This window comes from Carassius auratus, chromosome 34 (genome assembly GCF_003368295.1).
Source record: "Carassius auratus strain Wakin chromosome 34, ASM336829v1, whole genome shotgun sequence".
NCBI lineage: Eukaryota > Metazoa > Chordata > Actinopteri > Cypriniformes > Cyprinidae > Carassius > Carassius auratus.
This window is the reverse complement of record NC_039276.1, coordinates 3295376-3315855: the sequence shown is the minus strand read 5'-3', so window position 1 is coordinate 3315855 and position 20480 is coordinate 3295376. Positions and strand designations below refer to the sequence as shown.

Sequence of the window (20480 nt, the reverse complement as noted above, 5' to 3'; positions counted from 1 at the left end):
TGAGGACGTGTATAGGGACATACTATATTGTTTATATAAAAATAGACGAAATTGAATAAAAAAAGCACAGTATTTTTCTATATATACACACACACACACAGACACAACACACATACGTCATATGCTTTCAAGACAAACCCACTTAACACATTTTCCCAGTTACCAGGGTGGTACGTCTATAAATCTGTACCCAGGATACAAAATGGCAAAAGACGGGGGAGATGGTTACGTTTAAGGAGAGAGAGCGCAGAGCTCAGACCAGCATGCATGAGCTCTTCAAACTCCCTGCATGCACCTCTACAGCCATGAGCAGAATTAGCACAGGGGTGAATGTGGCAGAGGAGAGAGAGACCCTCGAAACATAAAGGCCAGACGGGTCACAACCCTGTAACCAACAGCGGGGGTCCTCTTTAATGAAAGCCCTGACCACCTCAACATCACCTCCTGTTTAGTTCAGGCCTAAATTAAAGTGAATGCATAGTGTCTGGAGACAGAGAGACAGATAGATGGGATATAAGGGACAGGCCGTTCTTTTATGCACCGACAGGTATTAAATAACACGTCTGTGGGCAGACTTGTCACAGGACATTCTGTGAACACATCCTCCATGAAAGGAGGTAGATTTACTGTTCCCTTGAGCCTCGACCATGTTTTCATTTGGCGAAAGCTGTGTGACATGATGCCCTGAGGAGAGAACATCAAGCATCTGCCTCGACGAGTCAAATTCACACACACACACACACACACACACACACTCAGACTGTATGTATCATTATGTTGGATTTGTCAAGCTAACATATTGTTATTGTACAAACTCTGGATTTGATTTTTAATTGCTAAAGCTTACAAGCAACATCCACAAACTCAACTGTCCTTCCTAGTTATGATGACTGAATGCTCATAGCAGAAATAGCAGAGATATTGCCCTCTGCTGCAACTGTTTTGTCTCTTTCTCCATTACAAATATTCAAACTGACCACCACACCTCGTTCTGACAGACATATGAACCAATGGAATTTGCAGTCAATGGCATCAAACCTGGTTTGACACATCAATGCACCCTGCTTGATTCGGAGCTGTGCCGAGAGGAGATTTTCAGTCTGTTCCTCACTCAAAGCTAACATATAATGTGATGTTGTTTTATTCTAAAGGATTTTATGAGGTCATGAAAAAAAAAAATCCCAATTATTACTCTAATGTTCTAACATTTAAAGCTGCAGTAGGTAACTTTTGTAAAAAGTACATTTTTTTACATATTTGTTAAACCTGTCATTATGTCCTGACAGTAGAATATGAGACAGATAATCTGTGAAAAAATCAAGCTCCTCTGGCTCCTCCCAGTGGTCTATTGCCATTTGCAGAAATACATCGCTCCCAGTAAGAAACAACCAATCAGAGCTGCGGTCCGTAACTTTGTTTGTGTTCAAAATGTAGAAAAATGTATATAATAAGCGAGAACACCATGAATCCATTTTCCAAACCGTGTTTTTGGCTTGTCCTGAATCACTAGGGTGCACCTATAATAAGTGTTTATATTCGGACTATTTTAGATTGCTTCGGGGATACCGTGCGGAGTAACCCAGTACCGTTGTGATTCTTCATAGACATAAACAGAGAGAAGTAGTTCCGGCTACGATGTTCTTCCACAAGACACAAGCAGTTCTGTTTATTAACCGCTAGAGCGTCAAAAGTTACCTACCGCAGCTTTAATTATAAAAAAAACACACTCTCTTTAAAAAACAAACAAACAAACCACCAATTTTTTTTTTTAAATGAACAAAAACACAGAATAGATGAAGTTGACAGCATGCTAATTTTTCTCTTTTTACACTTTGATTAAAAAACAAAATAAAAAATACATAAAAGCAAATAAAATAATAAAATAAACAATAATAGCAAATAAAATAAATAATAATATAAAATAAATAATAAAATAAAATAAATAAACAATTAAATAAAAGGTGGCAGATGGCCATTATTGTTATATTTGCTGAAACAAATAGATTTGCAATTTCATTTGGCGCCGCTAGTAGCGCTGAATTCACACACGTCATCTTTCAGTAAACTACAAAATATGTTTGTGAGCGTGTCCACATGTCTCAGAGGACTTGAATTCAACAAAGTCCTATGAAGGAGGGTATAAATAGAAGCACTCTCTCAGAACAAACTGTTCCCAGTGCTGGTCAGCTGTAAATGGGCCGGATGTGAACCTGGGTGCTGACAGGGAGCATGATGGGAACATACACACAGCTCAGGAAACACACGGTCCTCACCCACAGGAAACATTCCAGCTTGACAACAAAACAACCTGCTGCGGCTAACTATAGTAAGCCCTGGAGCGCTCCTCATGCTCTTGTAACTGTACAGGAAGTCCTGTGTGCAGGAGAGCACGCCACTACTGACAGCAGCTCATGAGGGACGCCAACACACTGCAGCACAAACAGGCAAACACCAGTTCTCAGCTGACACATCCAAACATTTACATGCACTGAGACCACTTGGATTCAGATTTCAAGAGGAGATTCTCCAGATACTAAGTCAGTGAGTTGCTACAAGTTGAGACAGACAGACGGATAAAAGAGAAATAAACATTTCAAAATGAATGGTCAATTTTTTTTCAGCCTCCTATAAAACAAATTATATCAATTAAAAATGGTTAAATTATTATTTTTTCAATTAAAATCAAATAATTATAGTAAATAATATTTATTTATTTATTAATCTGACAAGCGTTTGATTTCATATGAAATTTACAAGATTTTGTTATTCTTATTTATTATAATTTTAACAGAAAAGAAACTAACCATTTTACTTCATGTATGTATGCATAGATACTACATTATATATATATACACATATATACACACACACACACACACACACATATATATACACATACACACACACACACACACAAACACACACAAAAGAAACCTTTCATTTATTTGATCAATTTACCTTTCCAATTTAAATGTATTTATTAATCTGTTTATTTATTGACAAAACATTTGATTTCAAATGATGTTTACTATATTTTAATTAGAAAGGTATATATTGTGTTAATAAATAAATACTGCAAGTTGAATGGTTATTTTTTTCTTTAAATAATATAACATGGTAAATAATAATAATAATAAACTAATATAGTAAAGACTATATGAAATCATATGTTTTGTCAGAAAATAAATAATAAATGCTCAGTATACTTTTCAGGTCATAATAAATCACATGATGTTTCAAGCCAAAGGGTCTAGTTCTGTATCCCTCCTACAACTGATGGAATATAATCCTACTAAATCAAAGGTTAGTCCATATCTGTCAGCTACAGCCGACTACACAACTGTGTACAACTATAGCCTCCTGGCTTTAAATAAAGAGAAGTCCTTCTATATGTCTCTCCTAAACCCTTCAGTTTCACTTGTCCAATCAACTGAAGACTCGTAATGAATTCAGGAACCTAGTGGTGCAGAAATGACACACTTCAGCTTTAAGAAAAGTAAAAGTTTCAAAAGCAGAACATAAACACACATAAACACGCTGTGGGAAACTGAGCCAATTGCAGCCCGCACTGTCAGTCAACATTATAAAGCAGCTTACTTGTGAAGAACATGTAACCGCAGCATTAATATGTATTGGTCTGTGAATGGGGAAGTAGATGAATAGGACTCATCTTTTGAAAAGAGCAAGCGGCCAAACTGGTGACACTTGTAAATATTTGTTTGTATTCAGGACACTGGGCCCATGATGACTTAGCTTTGTGTTGGTTTGTTTAATGAGGAGCTGGTTTGGATGTGAAGCTGCGTGTCGTGTTAGCAGTTAAGGGTCCGCTGATGGAAGGCAGGCCCTGGGGTGTGTGATCTCTGTAGGGGATTAAATATTTCGGCCCCTCCTGTGAAGATCTGTGAGAACAATTACTATCCCAAGGTCACCGAAGACCAGACAAGAATCAAAAACTCAGACTGTTGTGGTCCATGACCAACAGCAACAATTATGTAAAAGAATGACACCGTCCATCAGGTAATACCTTGCAAATGATATAAATGTATCAGCAGGGAGATATTTTGCTGTACTGGTAGATCGGAGCAGTTATCAGTAAGCACAACTGCTTATTTGCACAAGTTATGTGGAGAGTATGTGTAATAAACAACTCAAGATGAGGAAGGAACTTACTATTAACTGATGTAAACAAAGCAGAGATTAACTGTTATGATTGCCAAGCAGCAATAACTTGCTTCATTGATATACAATCCAACAAGTGTGTACATTTCAAATCACCAAGTTGGAAAAAAAAATACTTGTAAACTCAGGTGTCAGGTGCAGCTGTGATTAGCTGTGCTCACTTTGATCAGCTCAGCATGAAGAGAGTTTTCCTGGAGCATTTCAGTCCTTGGTAGTGCAACTGAAGCAAACAAACAACTCTGGGTGGGGCACTGTCAAAAAGATATGTGGGATAAAGTTGTGGACAAGCACAAGTCAGGAGATGGATACAAAAAAGATCTAAAAGCTTTATCAATGCCTAGAAGCACAGTGAAGTCTATTTTAAGAAGTGGAAGGTATTTGGTAGAACACAGATCCTCCCTGGATCGGGATGTCGCTCCAAACTGGACTGAAGAGCCAGGAGGAAACTGGTCAGAGAGGCAAATTTATGACAAAAGTGATCATTGTATGCATGTGACGGCAATATCACAGATTCTCTACAAATGTGGCTTGTAAGGGAGGGTTGCAAGAAAAAGACATTCCTAAAGAAAACCCACCTTGAGAATCTGGGGCCATTTGAGACTAAAATTGAATTATTTGGCCTCAACAAAAAACAATATGTCTGGCAGAAATCCAATAGAGCATTCCTACATTAAAGCATGGAGGTGGTGATGTCCTGTTATGGAAGTGTTTCTCTGCAGCAGGGAATGGAGCACTTGTCAGGATAGAAGGAAAAATGGATGGGGGAAAATTAAGGAAAATCTGCAGCCCTCTGCCAGAAAGTTGTCAATGGGAAGAAGGTTTACCTTCCAACATGACAACGACCCAAAGCACACAGCAAAACTGAGCAAACAGTGGTTGAAGGAGAAAAAGATTAATGTCCTTGCATGGCCTAGACACAGCCCAGATTTAAACCCACTGAAAATCTGTGGAATGACTTAAAGACTGCAGTCCACAAACGGTCAACAAATTTAACTGAACTTGAAGAGAGGACAAATATTGCAGAGTAAAGGCTGTAATTAAAGCCAAAGGGGTGATCCTTTTACCAACTCAGTGATTCGGTTTTATTTTTTAATCCTGTCATGTTTTCTGCTGTTGGTGTTATCCAATAGAATTATTATTATAATTTTTTATTATTATTATTATTATTAATAATAATAATAATAATAATACATTCTAATTAATAAAATCAATGAAATGAATATTATATTTGATTAATTAGTATTACTATATTATTATAATTATTACTATTATTAAAAAATTATCATTAAAAAGTAATTCAATTAAATAATTTTGTTAAATAATTACATGAAATTATTTTATATCAGTATCTTTTAATATATTAATATCTACTGAAGTATATTAATATTCATGTGTGTGTGTGTGTGTGTGTGTGTGTGTGTATAAACTTGCCATCGCACCCCAATCCCATGGAATGGAATCAGTTCAGTAGAATCACTCACACTGGCTCTGAATCTTGATCAACAGCTTGACCATTATAATGGTGATTGATAGCACTTTGTTTTAACAATACCTCCACCTTGTGGCCAGTGACTAATGTACTATTGTCTTAAGAAGAACCAATGAAAAAGCTTTACTTAAACTAAAAGAGGGAAATGGTTCTAATTCATGCATAATGCAAACACTAACATCAGAAATTAATTTAGAGTCCAAATTAATTCTGTTACCGTGTGTGTTCACAGTATGAACTGTCAGATCAAAAGCATCTCAGCGTGAAGGTCCTAAAAAACTGCTAATACTTGTACAAAGAAATCAGATAACAAAGACATCTAATCGGCTTAGAATTTAGCACCTGTTCATCTTTATGGACTGATGTGAGATGCATTCTGTTTCCAATCTGACGTATTACGGTAATGATATTGAGTTCATTCTTACAGGTCTGTGTTGTTGACTGTGGGGTCAGGCTGCAGTGTGGAGGTGTAGTAGTGAGTGAAGTTTTATTCACTGATTACAGAACAAAAACATTGAATCCTCAGCTTTCACGGCCTGCTTGTCAGTCAATCCTCACCTCAGTGTCATCAGCTACTGCCAGGCGCTCACACACACACTAAATTGTTAAACCACACAAGATGCCGTTTTTAGCTTTGTTACCGCTTCAGATGGAACGGCAGTGAGGTTTGCCGCAGCTTGTCGGTGCCTGACTGTTAATGCTTCTGGTTGACAGACATAATTCATGGATCAATCCTGACATGAAGTACCTGTTGAGCTCTGAATACTAACACCTATAACTTTAATGCTTACAAAATTGCCTGAAAATCAACTAAATGTAAATTGAAAGCTGTTGTTTGTCACTGCCCAGGGAGGGATTAAATATCCAATTATTAAATTTGATTTGACTAAAAAAAAAATACACTGTTAGTACAATATAAAATAAAGTGCAAACAAAATTAGCATGTTAAGCTAGTGTAGGGCTGGGCGATTTTTAACATTTTATCGATTAATTTGAATTTAATGTTTTGCCACGATCTCTAATCTCTAATCAAGGAATCAAGGAATCAAAATACTATGAATAGAAATATTACGAATTAATTAGACACTTTACGACAATGTGCCAATATTAACAGTGAAGAGAAAAGAATGATCCAACCACATGTCGGCACACGCGATTAACCGCTCATGAGTGATGCACTCTGTGGAGGACTGTCAATAGAATATCACTTTTGCCGCATTTCCGACGAAATTACCCGGAACATTTGTAACAAAAACTTTTTTTCCCAGGAACTTTTTTCCCCTCAGACCTGTTGCTTTCTGCGTTTCCACCTCAGTGTAAAGTACCGGGAAGATTAGGCAAATAGTCTGGTGACGTAAGTATGCGCGCATTTCTTAATACAAAGTATGCTGATTTTGGACGTCCTCATAGTTCAGACTTTGTGCATTCGACTCGGGAGTGTGATGTTTGCGACGACGCAAATCCGGTAATTCTGCAAACAGCAGCGCACTTGATAACTTCATTCAGCTCGCTTTGGCTACTGCAATTTTCCTCACTGTACATTTACAATTAAACGAAAAAGGATATCAAATACCACTGACTCCTTTCGTTTTCTTTAAAACATATTAACAGCTGAAGAAATGTACTTAGTTCAGGGATATGTATATATTTATACAGCCATTACAATGAAACAAAATATTATATAAATTTGCCTTTTTTATTTTCATTTTAACAAATGGATAAATTGAATACAGACCAAAGATTACCTGCTAGATTTACACAAAATGAATTATATTTTATGTTTAACCACTAAAGAGACATCTGAGACAGCGGCACATATCAGAAGGTCTAGCCGAGGTGAGGCTGCTCTCGGCGGATACATGAGGACTGAGCTCCCGCTGATCATGTGGAGCTCACCATCTCTGAGATCGGCGAAAAACATTTTTTAAATAGGTACAGTCTTTATAAATAAACCACAGATTTGATTTTTAAACAACTACATTTTTGCCTGAAATACCTTTAAAATTACATTTCGTGACACAAAAACAGTAATATTTTGAAAATGATCCGAATAAAATGGTGGTTAAACACAAACAATGCTGCGTGAACTCAACCAATCAGCATGTTTAGCGCCCAAGTCCTGCCCCCGAAAGTTCTGGAACTTTGAAAAAGTACCAACTCGCCAGCAGGGACTTTCTGAGGGGCATTTTTTTTAACCTGAAAACTTTATTTAGTTCCTGGTTCCTGCAGTGGAAACACACCTACTACTAGGGCTGTGCAATTAATAGAAATCGAAATAAAATCGCGATTTGAGTGTGCACGATTTCTAAATCGCTTTATAGCACGATTTTACCCGGCCCTGACCTCCCGCTGTATGTTAGCTGAACCAATCAGGCTGCAGCACACCTGTGGAGCGCGAGAGCAGAGCACTGAGAGCAGACTGGGCATATGCCTAACTCCAGGTTTACACACTGTCTGTGATGCGCAGCCTTTTCAAGGGTGCATTGATGTGTTTTCCGAGCCATGTTAACGGAACGTTCACACTGCACACAGTAAAAAGATGATAAAAGAAAAAGTTTTAAATAGAAAGGTGCGAAAAAATTTAATATCTTGCGGGTGAGCGCAGAGAGAGTTGTGAGTGCACAGGACACAGGTTGAATGAGAGGAGACACGTTGTAAGTCAGCATGTATCTGAGCCTTATACAGTCTATGATCTGAGCATGCGCATCTGGTTTTGTTAACAGAGCAAAGGAAATCTGCGCGCGAGTCAGTGATGCGCGGGTTGATCCAAAATGAGCGGGTGCCCGCGGTTACGAGTCATCCAAAAATATTTGTAATGATATTTGGCTCGCTGTCAGTCGGATCCTTTGAAATATAAATGCCAATTAAACCTTTGTCATTTATATAGTACTAGACACATTTTTGCAATACATAGTCCTACACTTACCGATTCCATCAGTTCCATCAGGTGCGTGATTTCACATAGAGCAGCTGTTACTACACAGAGCCGTTGTTAACTGAGAAGCTGCGCAAATAAACGCTGAAAATGAACGTGGATTTGCGCAGCTTCTCAGTTAACAATCAGAGCACCCCTAATTATTACTGCTACTCAGACTTCATAAACTGTTTAACTAATGCGATATTGAGCATTTGCGGTCTCAGTCATTGTGATGGATATACAGGCCTCTTATGCTTGAAAGATTCTATTAAAACAGCTGTCTGTCTTATTTGCAGTTTCCATACAAAACCAAAAGCCTTATCTGCTCTAGCTGAATTACCATTAGCCATGGGAAATGAAAGTCCCACTCTGAACTCAATCACATGTTTGGCTCAAAGACACGAGCGTCAGAGCTGAAGGTGACATTCAGTGATTCTGAACAGATAACGGTGAACACTGATAGCACTTGTCAGCAGATTCGACCTTCATCACACAATAAATATCCTACAGATCTTACATGAAATGATAGGAGGGTCGGTATCAGCCAAACAAGGTAAGGAAATGAAACGATCATTCATTAACCTTGATATTTAGAGTCTCAGATCAAATAAAATAAAATAAACCCCACAAGAGCCAACTTGTAAAATGTCTGGATGCCTATAAATAAAAACAAACCAACAGATTCAAAGGAAAAAAATCTGAAATTCTGTTTCATAAAATAGAAAGAAAGATACATTTTCTTGACAAAGTACACAGTATGCCTTTTCTGTCTGTATTATGCTTTTGTTTATTCCTTTCAGCCAATGTAGTAGATGTACTTTAACTGCTGAATTAAAAGGCCTTTACACACCAGCTTTTGGCTGTAGACTTGATTGTGCATTAGATTCATATAGTCTGATAAGCTCTTATCACTCACAGAAGTGTTGGATCAAATGCACACAGGTGTAAAACACACCTGAATATGTGCCATAAAACAACACAAACAGTCTGCCTGGCCGGCATCAACAGCCGTGCACATGTCTGCATCAAAACAAATACTTTTACCACAGATCATATGTTCATCAACTCCAGATGGCCCATGTTATAGAAAACATAAGGTATGAGCTCACAATGAGCACAAGAACATTCATCTGTGTTCTGATTCATCAGAAATCAATTGAGAGAATACTGCACACATTTACTCCTAGGGAGCAACAGTGGTCCAATATATATATAGACATGCCATCTTAAATAAATAAATGTGGCTCCAAATATTAACATATATTTCTTAAAAATCATTAAATTTTCTAGTTTTTCCAGGTTCAATTGTTTTATTTATAATATAAAAATAATATATAAAAAATATTTAATTAATACTTAATATCGGTTACTATATATTAATTTTATTATTAAATAAGTACTGTATGTGATACAGTACAACAGCCAATGTACAATTTCAAAAATAGTGTGAGGATAGAGGAAGGGTCATTTATCTGTACTCAAGTTGACAAAATGATCAGAATACCCATCACAGAGCCACAATCACACAAGCATGCAGCCAATACAGAACAAACGTGTGATCTATCTTATCCCGTGCACTCATCAGTCTATTTTGAGTTCCTGAAGGCTCATAATTACACAGACCTAGAGATGTGCTTCAACTCACAACTGACTAATGAACAATGCACTGCTTTGTGCATGTGAATGTGAGAGATCCTCACAAGCTTAGAGTGATCAGAGATTACAGACGCTCCAGATCCCATTACATACAGAGCAGCATGTTCAGACTATAAATAGAGATCACGATAACACAATTAATTACAGAGGTGTGGCACACTTGTGCTTTCCTTCTGCACTGCATGAAGCTTTGTGACCAACATTGTGACAAACATTCTATTACTAAAATGTATACAAAATAAATATGAAAAAATAATAAAATATATGCATAAATACAAAATATTCAAATTAATATAAATGTACATAAATACTGTATATACAATTAATATAAAAAAATATAATGCATAAAATATAACAAAAATATTAACTTAATGAACTTCTTTCGGTGTTGTTCATCTAGAAATGAAGTTGTGCACTTTAGGTTTGTGAAAGTTAAAATTGTGTCATTACTGACGTAAAAAAAACATTATTAACATTATAAAATCGATATAAAAATATATAAAAACAAATATAAATTCACACACAGTACATAAATACATACAAATGAATACTGAATGAATTTTAAAAATATAAACTTAACTGCAACAATAGTTTTGCTCATCCAGAAATGAAAAAAGTTTTGTACATTAACATTATATAATATATATATATATATATATATATATATATATATATATATATATATATATATATATATATATATATATATATATATATATATATATATATGTATGTATATACACACACACACACACACAAATTAGTGGAAACATAAAAAATATATATAGAGAGAGAGAAAAAAATTAAATAAAAACAACACCTACATGTGGAGGACGGCGACTTCCTTCAACACTTTTTTTTTTTATTCGCACCTCTGATATGTATTTCAATGCAGTTCTGTAAAAAGTCAAATTTAGAGTTTTGGATGAGATTCTATCACTTATCCTAGATATTTTTCAGAATCTGGTTTAGCTTTGTTGCCAAGTACGTTTACACATACGAGGAATATGTATTTCAAATATGTCTCCACCGGGATTCGGAATTCCACTGTACATACTTCCCTCTTTTACGGAATGTGGAAGTCTGCAAGCCTATCCTTTAAAAACAGTTCGTGCAAGTCAACTTCAATTATCTGCCGTGGCTTGTTACAACATTTGGCATGAAATGCAGAGGGAAAAAGTGGGGATTTCTTCCTGTGCACATTCAGAGTAAATGCAGCATGTCAGACCAAGGGATATATTACAATCCATGAGGAAAACAACCCTCTCCTTGAGCTAAGAACACAGGAGACCAACCTGGATGGCCATGCCTATCTAATTACCTCATAACTCAACAGTCATCTCCTCTACAAAAACAAGAAGGATCCAGAACTGGGTGATTGCTAACATCAACAATGTGGCATAGTAGTCCAAATGAGAACGTTACGTTGCACTGTCTGTCTCCTCTCAGGCCTTTGAGAAGCCACAAAAGCAGAGGAGCAGGACATTACCAAGTGCAATTGACACAACTCCTTACCAAGTATTAGACAGCCGACAAGAAAATCCCTCTAGCAGGAAAGTGTCAAAAATCCAGCATAAAAGCCACATTCAAATATACAGAGCCAGACAGAAGCGATGGCGTAGAATCTACAGTTTGTCCATCCCATGCAACCTTGCTTAGGCCAAACGAGGTGTTTAAGTCAGGTAAGCCTTGTTATACCCCACAGAGACAGCATGCAAGCAGAACTCTGGGAAAAAATACAGCTGCCCTTAACCCTAAATCTATCATGTTAACGGTCATTTCATCCTCAAAGCAATGCCCGCGCTGCATTAAAGTAGCTTTAAGTGACTGTATTAAAGTCTTTTGTACGCCATTATCTTCTGTTGACACAGTCTTTGTGAAGGGCTTTCTGCATCAGTGGGTCTGTAATGTCCTGAAAGCCAGACTCTGGAAAAAAATATCTGACCATCCCATTCATGGGACTTCTGCTGCATGTAGTCCCTCACAAACTATAATTGGGATGGGATGTTTTAGAATGGTCAATTTAACATATGAATTTAATGCACAATCAGGTTGATATATCTTTATTAATGGGGCTTTTCTCACCAAATATTTGTTAAATGGTCAACCTATGTAATATGTGAATAAAATGTATAATCACCTGACAACTCTGGACTTCTTTCTCCTGTGTATTAAACAATAATTTGTAAATCCCTTTCTCCGATTTCAATGGTCTGACAAGATTTTGACATTAACTGACGTATAATTTTCTTCTGCTGAAGTCAAGCATGAACATTGGGAAATTGGAAAAATGATATCCTTGATTTGCTCTCATTCACGCAGACGTTCAGCGAAGGAATGAAGTAATGTGAACTGTACAGTCCTTTGTGTCGCCGTTTCACTGGACTTACAGCAGTTTAAACAGCACTCTCATGTGTAACACTAGCACATGTATTTGTCATTCTGTATCTAAAAGTCAGCTAAACAGAGGAAATTACAGGTAATTTAATGAAACACTATCAGATACCCTTTATTATCTACTTTTGAATTTGCAACAAGCACTGCAAAACATGATAAACACATTAAGGATGTGAACTGTCATTTAAGAAATGCACTTTAAGAGAATCTGGTTTAGCTGGAATCCATTTAGCAAAGTGAATAACGTTTCTCACTGGTTTGTGGTGTAAAATTTGTATTAAATATTTAAAGACTTTTTTAAATGCTATAAATACATATTAACTGAATTACGATGTAGAAAAAAAATTACAGCATTTATATTTTTATTAAACAGACTGCTAAACAAATACAGTAAACTAATGTGTTGTCAGAATAAAAGTCCTGCCAAAAATGCACACTTCAAAAAATCCACAAGCTGTATTTGCTTTAGTCTGTAAGGTTTGGCCTTAAAAGTTTATTAAACCTACAAAAGTCTATTTTAATAATTTTATTTACAATTTCAAAAAAGGTGCCTTAAAAGCCTGTGTAAGTATGCAGCTCACTATGTTTCATGTTCACAGAAATGTTTTTAATGAAAAGTGAGAGTCAGTTTGACCCTAAACCCTTTTTCATAATTTTAAATAAATATGAATGTGGAAGGACAGATAACCTCAGGAAAAACAGGTACACACAGACACAAAGATCAGCTGTGATAGGTCCACCAGGGGTCAGGTATAGTTCCTGAAGCACTGATACTTTCATTAAAGCATGAAGGGAGCGGCGCAGAGGTCAGTGGCCCTCAGAGGCTCTGCACAGAGAACTTACTGTTTTCTGCTGGCCAGCAGGACACTGGAATGCTGGGAGGGATTGTGGGTAACTTTCACTGTGCCACATACCTTATCAAATAATTACAGAGTAGAGGCGGGAGGGGAAACGCTGCCGGCAGTCTGTCACACAGCAAACGAGACAGCACTGTGTTGAACGGACCTGCGCTGCTGTCCCAACACACATGCACAGGAAGTGACACTTCGTTCAATGGAGTGATTCAGAGACTATGGACTACATTCAAGATAACACACTAATATACGACTCTCCACAGCACAAAAAAAAACAACAACAACTTTTTTGCATTACCACCAGTAAAAAAAATATACATATACTTGGGGGTCAGACATGCTTATGTTGAATCATATTTTATTTGTACGCGTTTTTCCAGCATTGCAGAATCACACAAGATTCCGTTGAGCTTAGGAATGCTTTAGCCAATCAGACGCATTCAGATTAGTCATCGCTGAAACCCCAGAGTTTTGTTCAGACTGAAACTAGCAAATTCCGTCATCATAAGCGACACAGTGCAGATGTACGATTAATTTATCATGACATGTATGGACAGCTTCATTGATTATGAGAGGAGTTATGAATGCTTAAAGGGTTAGTTCACACAAATTAGTCATTAATGACTTACCCTCATGTTGTTCCAAATCCGTAAGACCTCCGTTCATCTTCAGAACACAGTTTAAGATATTTTAGATTTAGTCCGAGAGCTCTCAGTCCCTCCATTGAAACAGTGTACGGTCTACTGTCCATGTCCAGAAAGGTTAGAAAAACATAATCAAAGTAGTCCATGTGACATCAGAGGGTCAGTTAGAATTTGTTGAAGCATCGAAAGTACATTTTGGTCCAAAAATAACAAAAAAATTATATATATATATATATCGGATGATATTTATCGCGCACCCCTACTCTATACTGCTCAAAACTCATGTTCGAATCATCAATGTCAAATTCTTTAAATATATAAAAGGTACTTACAGCCTGTGAGTCAGAAGCGCCAGACTGTCCTTGCAAAGTTTGACCATACTACAGCGAGAATAAAAGTTACACCTTCTTTCTTTGCGTGAACATTTGGTCAGTGACAAAGTGACAAAAACATACAGATTGTAACAATATGTTAGAATGAGCCGTTTTAGAAGGGGAGGGATGAGTCTTAAATTTTATAAAAAAAATATCTCTTTGGATTTGAGACTTTAGTCTTTGCAACTTTACAGGTCATCTTTATGCACCAAGAGTTTGCAACATGCCAAAGAGAAAGGAGAGATTTAAATCGCATCATATGACCCCTTTAAACTGATGTACTAAATAAAACTGAAATAAAAATGTATATAATATAATGCAGTGAGGTCATGTGACAACTATTAAGCAAAGAAACATTGCAAAAACCTACGATTTCACTTACTATTATAAATCATTCACATTGAATTTACTTATGCACTAAGTAGCCAGAACATAGCCAGTAGCTAGCAAAACACCTTTTTCTTTTTTCTTTTTAAAGTTCATGTAGGGATTTCATTATGAATAAAAGCAGAATAAAGTTTGGAGAGGAACACAATAACACCATGCTTAATTCTGATTTAATCTAGAAAACACACAAACTGAATGAAACCTACAATTATTCAAATGATGGAATAAATTTCAGTTTGTTGACTTGCATCCTATCTTCTCCCTTCTTTGTGCAACAGGCCCAGAAAACATTGTGACAATGGAAAGTTTGTGAACGGACAAGCAAATAATATTCTAAATGGACCTCATTCAAACAGATACAGGACCAGAATCAAATCTGGCTTTCAGAAAGACAATGCATATATGCTTCTCATTAGTAACTGACACTTAAACAAACAAACAAATTACACAGAAACAGCCAAAACACACCTGTCACATGGTTCTGTTCTGCTTTAATCTTCAAAAAACATTTTCACATTATTCAAATACAGTTTGGCACAGTGTTTCAGGAGATCATATGAGTGCATCTGAGTGAGAGCCAACATATAAAATATCATAACGAACATGACAAACATAAACAGGTCAGTGACCTTGATTTCCTTGGGGTTTATATCTGCTCTGTACACCCTGTCATGCAATGGGAAAGTGACTCGTTGGTGATTGTCCATGCCAAAACCCTACAAGCAATGAAAATCCTTCTTTTTCCCCCTCATGCTAAGCCTGGCATTGTGCTGCATTTCTATTTCCTCTCAGTGCTAACAAGCGTTGCATTCTAGTCCACAAAGAAGACTCAAACCCAGTTGTTACACAACATGTGTTCTTCAGAACAACACTTCCAAATACTGAAGGGAGGCCCTTTCTTTCTGCCTCTCACTTCCTTCACAAAATCTACCATCCCTGAATCTGTAAAAAACAAGTCAATCCAACACAAGCTGTAACACTTCAGGCAATACAAAAGCTTTAAAGGGGGGGTGAAATGCTCGTATTCACTCAATATCCTGTTAATCTTAAGTACCTATAGAGTAGTACTGCATCCTTCATAACTCCAAAAAGTCTTTAGTATTATTATATTTATAAGAGAAAGATAGTCTGTACCGTTTTTTTCCCGGAAAAACACGAGTGGCTGGAGGCGTGACGTGTGGGCGGAGCTAAAGAATCACGAGCGCAAGTAGGCTTTTGCGTTGAGAGCGTCTGGAAGCTGTGACATTACCGTGAGGAAAAAAAACATCATCCAAAACAAACCATGGCTAAGAGTCAGATAGATTCAGCGTATATTTATGATCCAGAATTAGATCCCGAGGCTGAAATTGAACAAGAGCAGCAGCATCAACGATTACAGCAGGACGTCTCTATGTGGTATGTATTTAAACTGCATATATTTGCTTAGCGGTTTTGGAAAATGAGTTCCACTTTATGTGTTTTTTTTTTTTTTTTTTTAAGGTGTACATTCGGAAAGTGCAGTTTTATGCCAACATCACATGTTGTTTACTTGATGTGCTTACGCGCCGAACAACACAGAGATATTTGAAGCAGTTTTACTCACCGTCTGCAGTTCCAAAACACGATCGTGACCCTTTTTCGTTGGGACTGCATTATCCTTAAGAAATAAACGATATGCAAATCCGGCGTCAAACTGGGCCTTGTTTATAAAACAAGCATCTTCAAAATGCAGGGAACAAACAAAAACACTTGCACAGCTCCGTCGATGCTCTGTAAAAATAAACTCCATCCACTGGTCCCTTAATGCTGTTTTTTTTTTTTTTTTGGGGGGGGGGGGGGGGGGGGGTAATCTGTGCAGGGTTGTCTTGCCCTGGCAACCAAAACACACTTTTGTGACATTTCACTCTCGCTCTGATCAGTGAATGTCTGTGCTCTCAGTGCTCTGCTATACGGGAGCGCGCGCTCTTCCGGCAGAAGTGCCCTTATAAGGAAATTCCGCTCCATCTAACGTCACACAGAGCCATACTCGAAAAAAACTTTCCGAAACTTTGTTCCAAAAATACTCCTTCAAACGTACAACTTAATTTTTGAAACTTTGTCCATGTTTAGCATGGGAATCCAACTCTTTAACAGTGTAAAAAACTCAGTATGCATGAAATAGCATTTCACCCCCCCCCCCCCCTTTTAAGCTTCAACCATGATAAAACTGCATTAAATGGCAGCAAAGATAATCTAAATGTAAAATTGGAGAAATAAGCATGTACAATTAAACACTAAATAACGATATGACCCTATTGAGATCTCAGGAAAAACCAAGGTAGAAACATCAACAGTTAACATGAACTTTTTACCAGTCAAATTCTGTTCTGACATACAAAAAATAAATAAATAATGCCTAAATTAAGTCAGGATCTCCAGAGTCTGTCATTTGTGCTTTTCTCCACGGCAAACTTGAAAAAAATTTTGAAGCTATGATCATAATTCAAATGTATCATATTCTTTTGTACACCTCAGGACATTCTTTTACAAAAGTGCATCTGGGAGAGAGCCAACACATGAAATATCACAAAGAATATGACAAACATAAACAGGTCAATGAGATGCTGACGGCAAATGAGAAAGTATTATAATGTTTGCTTTTCTATTACTAATAGTATACTTTCTGTATACATTAATTCCTTTGTTAAACAATTCTATCTGATTATTAGACAGACTTCTATCCGTATTAGACAGAACTGTTAAAAGGTGCCATATGCAAAAATTGAGGTAAAAATATCCAAAACATGACCTACACGCATCAAAAGAATGAGAAGAAATAAGGGCGATGATGTCATTAAAAAAAATGTCAAGTTATAGTGCTGCAGAGATATCAACCTTAATTAGCATTAGCATTACTAGCCCCGGCCCGACAGGTGTCGTAATACCAGTTTCGGCCATGGGAGGCGGTATGCGGGCAACATAACCACCAACCAACCTGCAATACACGAATAACTCGCACGGCTTGTGGGCGTACCTGAACCTGATGTCAATCGTGTGGAAAGTACAGCCCACTACTTCATTTCAGTTCAGGGAAGAAAGCGTTACCCGCTACAGGGAAACAACCGCGCTCGGAAACACAAATCAAATCCGATAAGAAAAGGAGCCGAACCAGAGTAAACATCGGCACTGCTTCCAATCGCTGGAGACAACTGATGGACCTGAAAGAAATGAGGTTCCACTCCGAACTTGCAACATTTCTTTTGGATTGGTAAGTTAGATGCTGTTAGTATTTCACTAGAAGTTTGTTTTATATGTTTGTGTATTTGTTTTCGGGAAGTTATAACATAGAAATGTATCGGAGGCTGTTCGATAAACATGCTAATGTTAGCGATGGCTAACCGTTGCTGCGTTTGATAATTAGCTAGCTATAACTTACCCATTGTTTTATTTCATAACTAACCTGCTCTGTCTAGTCTGTTGGTCTCCGTGTCCTCTTTGCTTCGTGGTTTTTCTGTGCGTGAGAAAATTGATGTGTAGCGTGAAAGCGTGTGAAAAGAGTCAATTGCGTGCGTCTCACGGTGAATGCTTGAGAGTTGGCAGCTCTGGTTACGTTGGTTGGCGCTAGCTGTGATCAGCTGTCTGATGTTTACCAATGATGTTGACAGAATGCTGTCTGTCAAATTAATTTAATTCAAATAATGTGTATATACAACTCAAAATGTAATATGAACAAAGCGAATAGGAACATATTGACTGGTAAAGGTGAAGGGGAGTAGCTTGAAGATGTCATGTTTCAATATCACTTGACATCACCCAATGTTCCTCTGGAGGCAAAACGTCTATGAGACTAGAGACTATGCCGTTTCTCGTTTGTTACACTAGAGTAGACCAATTGACTTCATTGAGGCATACTGCCCCCATCTGGTATGGAATGTGGAGTATGACTTGATTTTCTTTGGCCAGACATGACAGATGGCACCTTTAATGACGACGAGGAACAAGAGGGAGAGTGTGAGCACTTTGCTGACCCTCTCAGCACCGTCAATATAAAAGTTGCACCGTCAAAATAAAAGTCCCGCTTCGACCAAGCAGAAAAACTTATCGGCCAATGCTGATATTTGAAAAATGCCAAATATCGGCCGATATATCGGCCTGGGCGATATATCAGTCGACCACTAGTCTTGATCCATCTATTTATCTATCCATCTATCTATGCATGTGTGGTGTAAAAAAAATATCAATAAATAATAAAAATATTGTTATATATTAGCAGATGTTAGCATTTTTAACTGAACAACTCTGTGCTTCCTTCTCAAAAACAGACCAACATCTTTAACCAGTTTTTTAATTAGTGTAAGAGCAGGACTGTGACCCAAACCTTCTGAAAGAGGCCCAGAACTCCATCAGATACGAAGATCAATCACAAAGGCAATTAATCAGCCATTACACTAAAAGATCAAAGCCTGGCCACTTTCACCTACGACAACAAATCTTTAACAATCCCCTAGATTTGCCTCAGCTAGCAAAAACCGTACAGCAGGGGAACACTCTGACAGGTCACCTTTGATCTGCTAAATCTTCTTGTAGCTAGAGGCAAAGGGTCTAAAAATAAGAAAAGGCATTCATCTAGAGGAACAAACATGACCTTGACTACAAAAGTTAGAGATGAGAGCCAGAAAAAATAGGGGTGAGGCATGACTGAAGATGACTTTTTTAACCAACACATGTTCATAGACCTGACTGGTCATGTTTTTCACTCAGGATCATTTTGTGTCCCACACAATCGGTCTGTGATGGCACAAAAGCCCAGACATTTGAAACTTCAACCCTTTTGAAGTTACATGTGCCAGTTTCAAAACGTGGCATAATGAAAGGAATAAAACTGAAAATTATCTCATTATTTACTCACCCTCATATCATTCTAAACTTGATGAATCCTCAAGCAGGTCTTTTCCATACAGTGGAAGACCAAAATCCTAACACAAACACCACTGTATGACTTATAAAGTCAAAATTCTGTCATCATTTACTTATCAGTTGTTCCAAACTTTTATGAGGTTACTTTATTCTGTTAAAAAACAAAATAAGATATTTTGAGGAATGTGGGTAACCAAACGGTTTCTGGTATTCATTGCCTTAACATACTGCAGTATTTCTTTCCACAATATGGAAATCCATGGCTACAAGCAACTTGTTGGTTAGCAACATTATTTAAAATATCTGTTCAAGATGACAAAATGGCGACAATTTTCATTTTTGCATTTTTGGCTGAACTATCCATTTAAGAAGTCTAGGAATTAAGCCTGGAAAAAAAATTTAAACCATGATTTTATTTAAAATTAATTATTAAAATGTAATAATAAATACTGTTATTCTGTATTTAAAATTATTCTTAGAAATCTGTAAATTGTAACTATGGTGTAATTTCGGATGAAAAAAAAGGAAGCATTGGACAAATTCATGTTTCTTTTTTGCTTTTTCACTTGCTGCCAAAAGAATGCTTTTTTTATTGCTACTGCAACAAAATAAAGAGCAAATAGCGTGCATCAGGTGTTAAATTGATGATGTGTGCATTTAATCTTGAAAAATATAACCATGCCAGTTTCGAATGACATGAAGGTGAGA

The 20480-nt window shown here is 37.1% G+C and overlaps 1 protein-coding gene across 5 annotated transcripts in view; it reads right to left on the bottom strand.

The window, feature by feature from the left end:
- tns1b (tensin 1b) overlaps positions 1 to 20480 on the bottom strand; it is a 198548-nt gene that overhangs the window by 173428 nt on the left and 4640 nt on the right. The window lies entirely within an intron of this gene.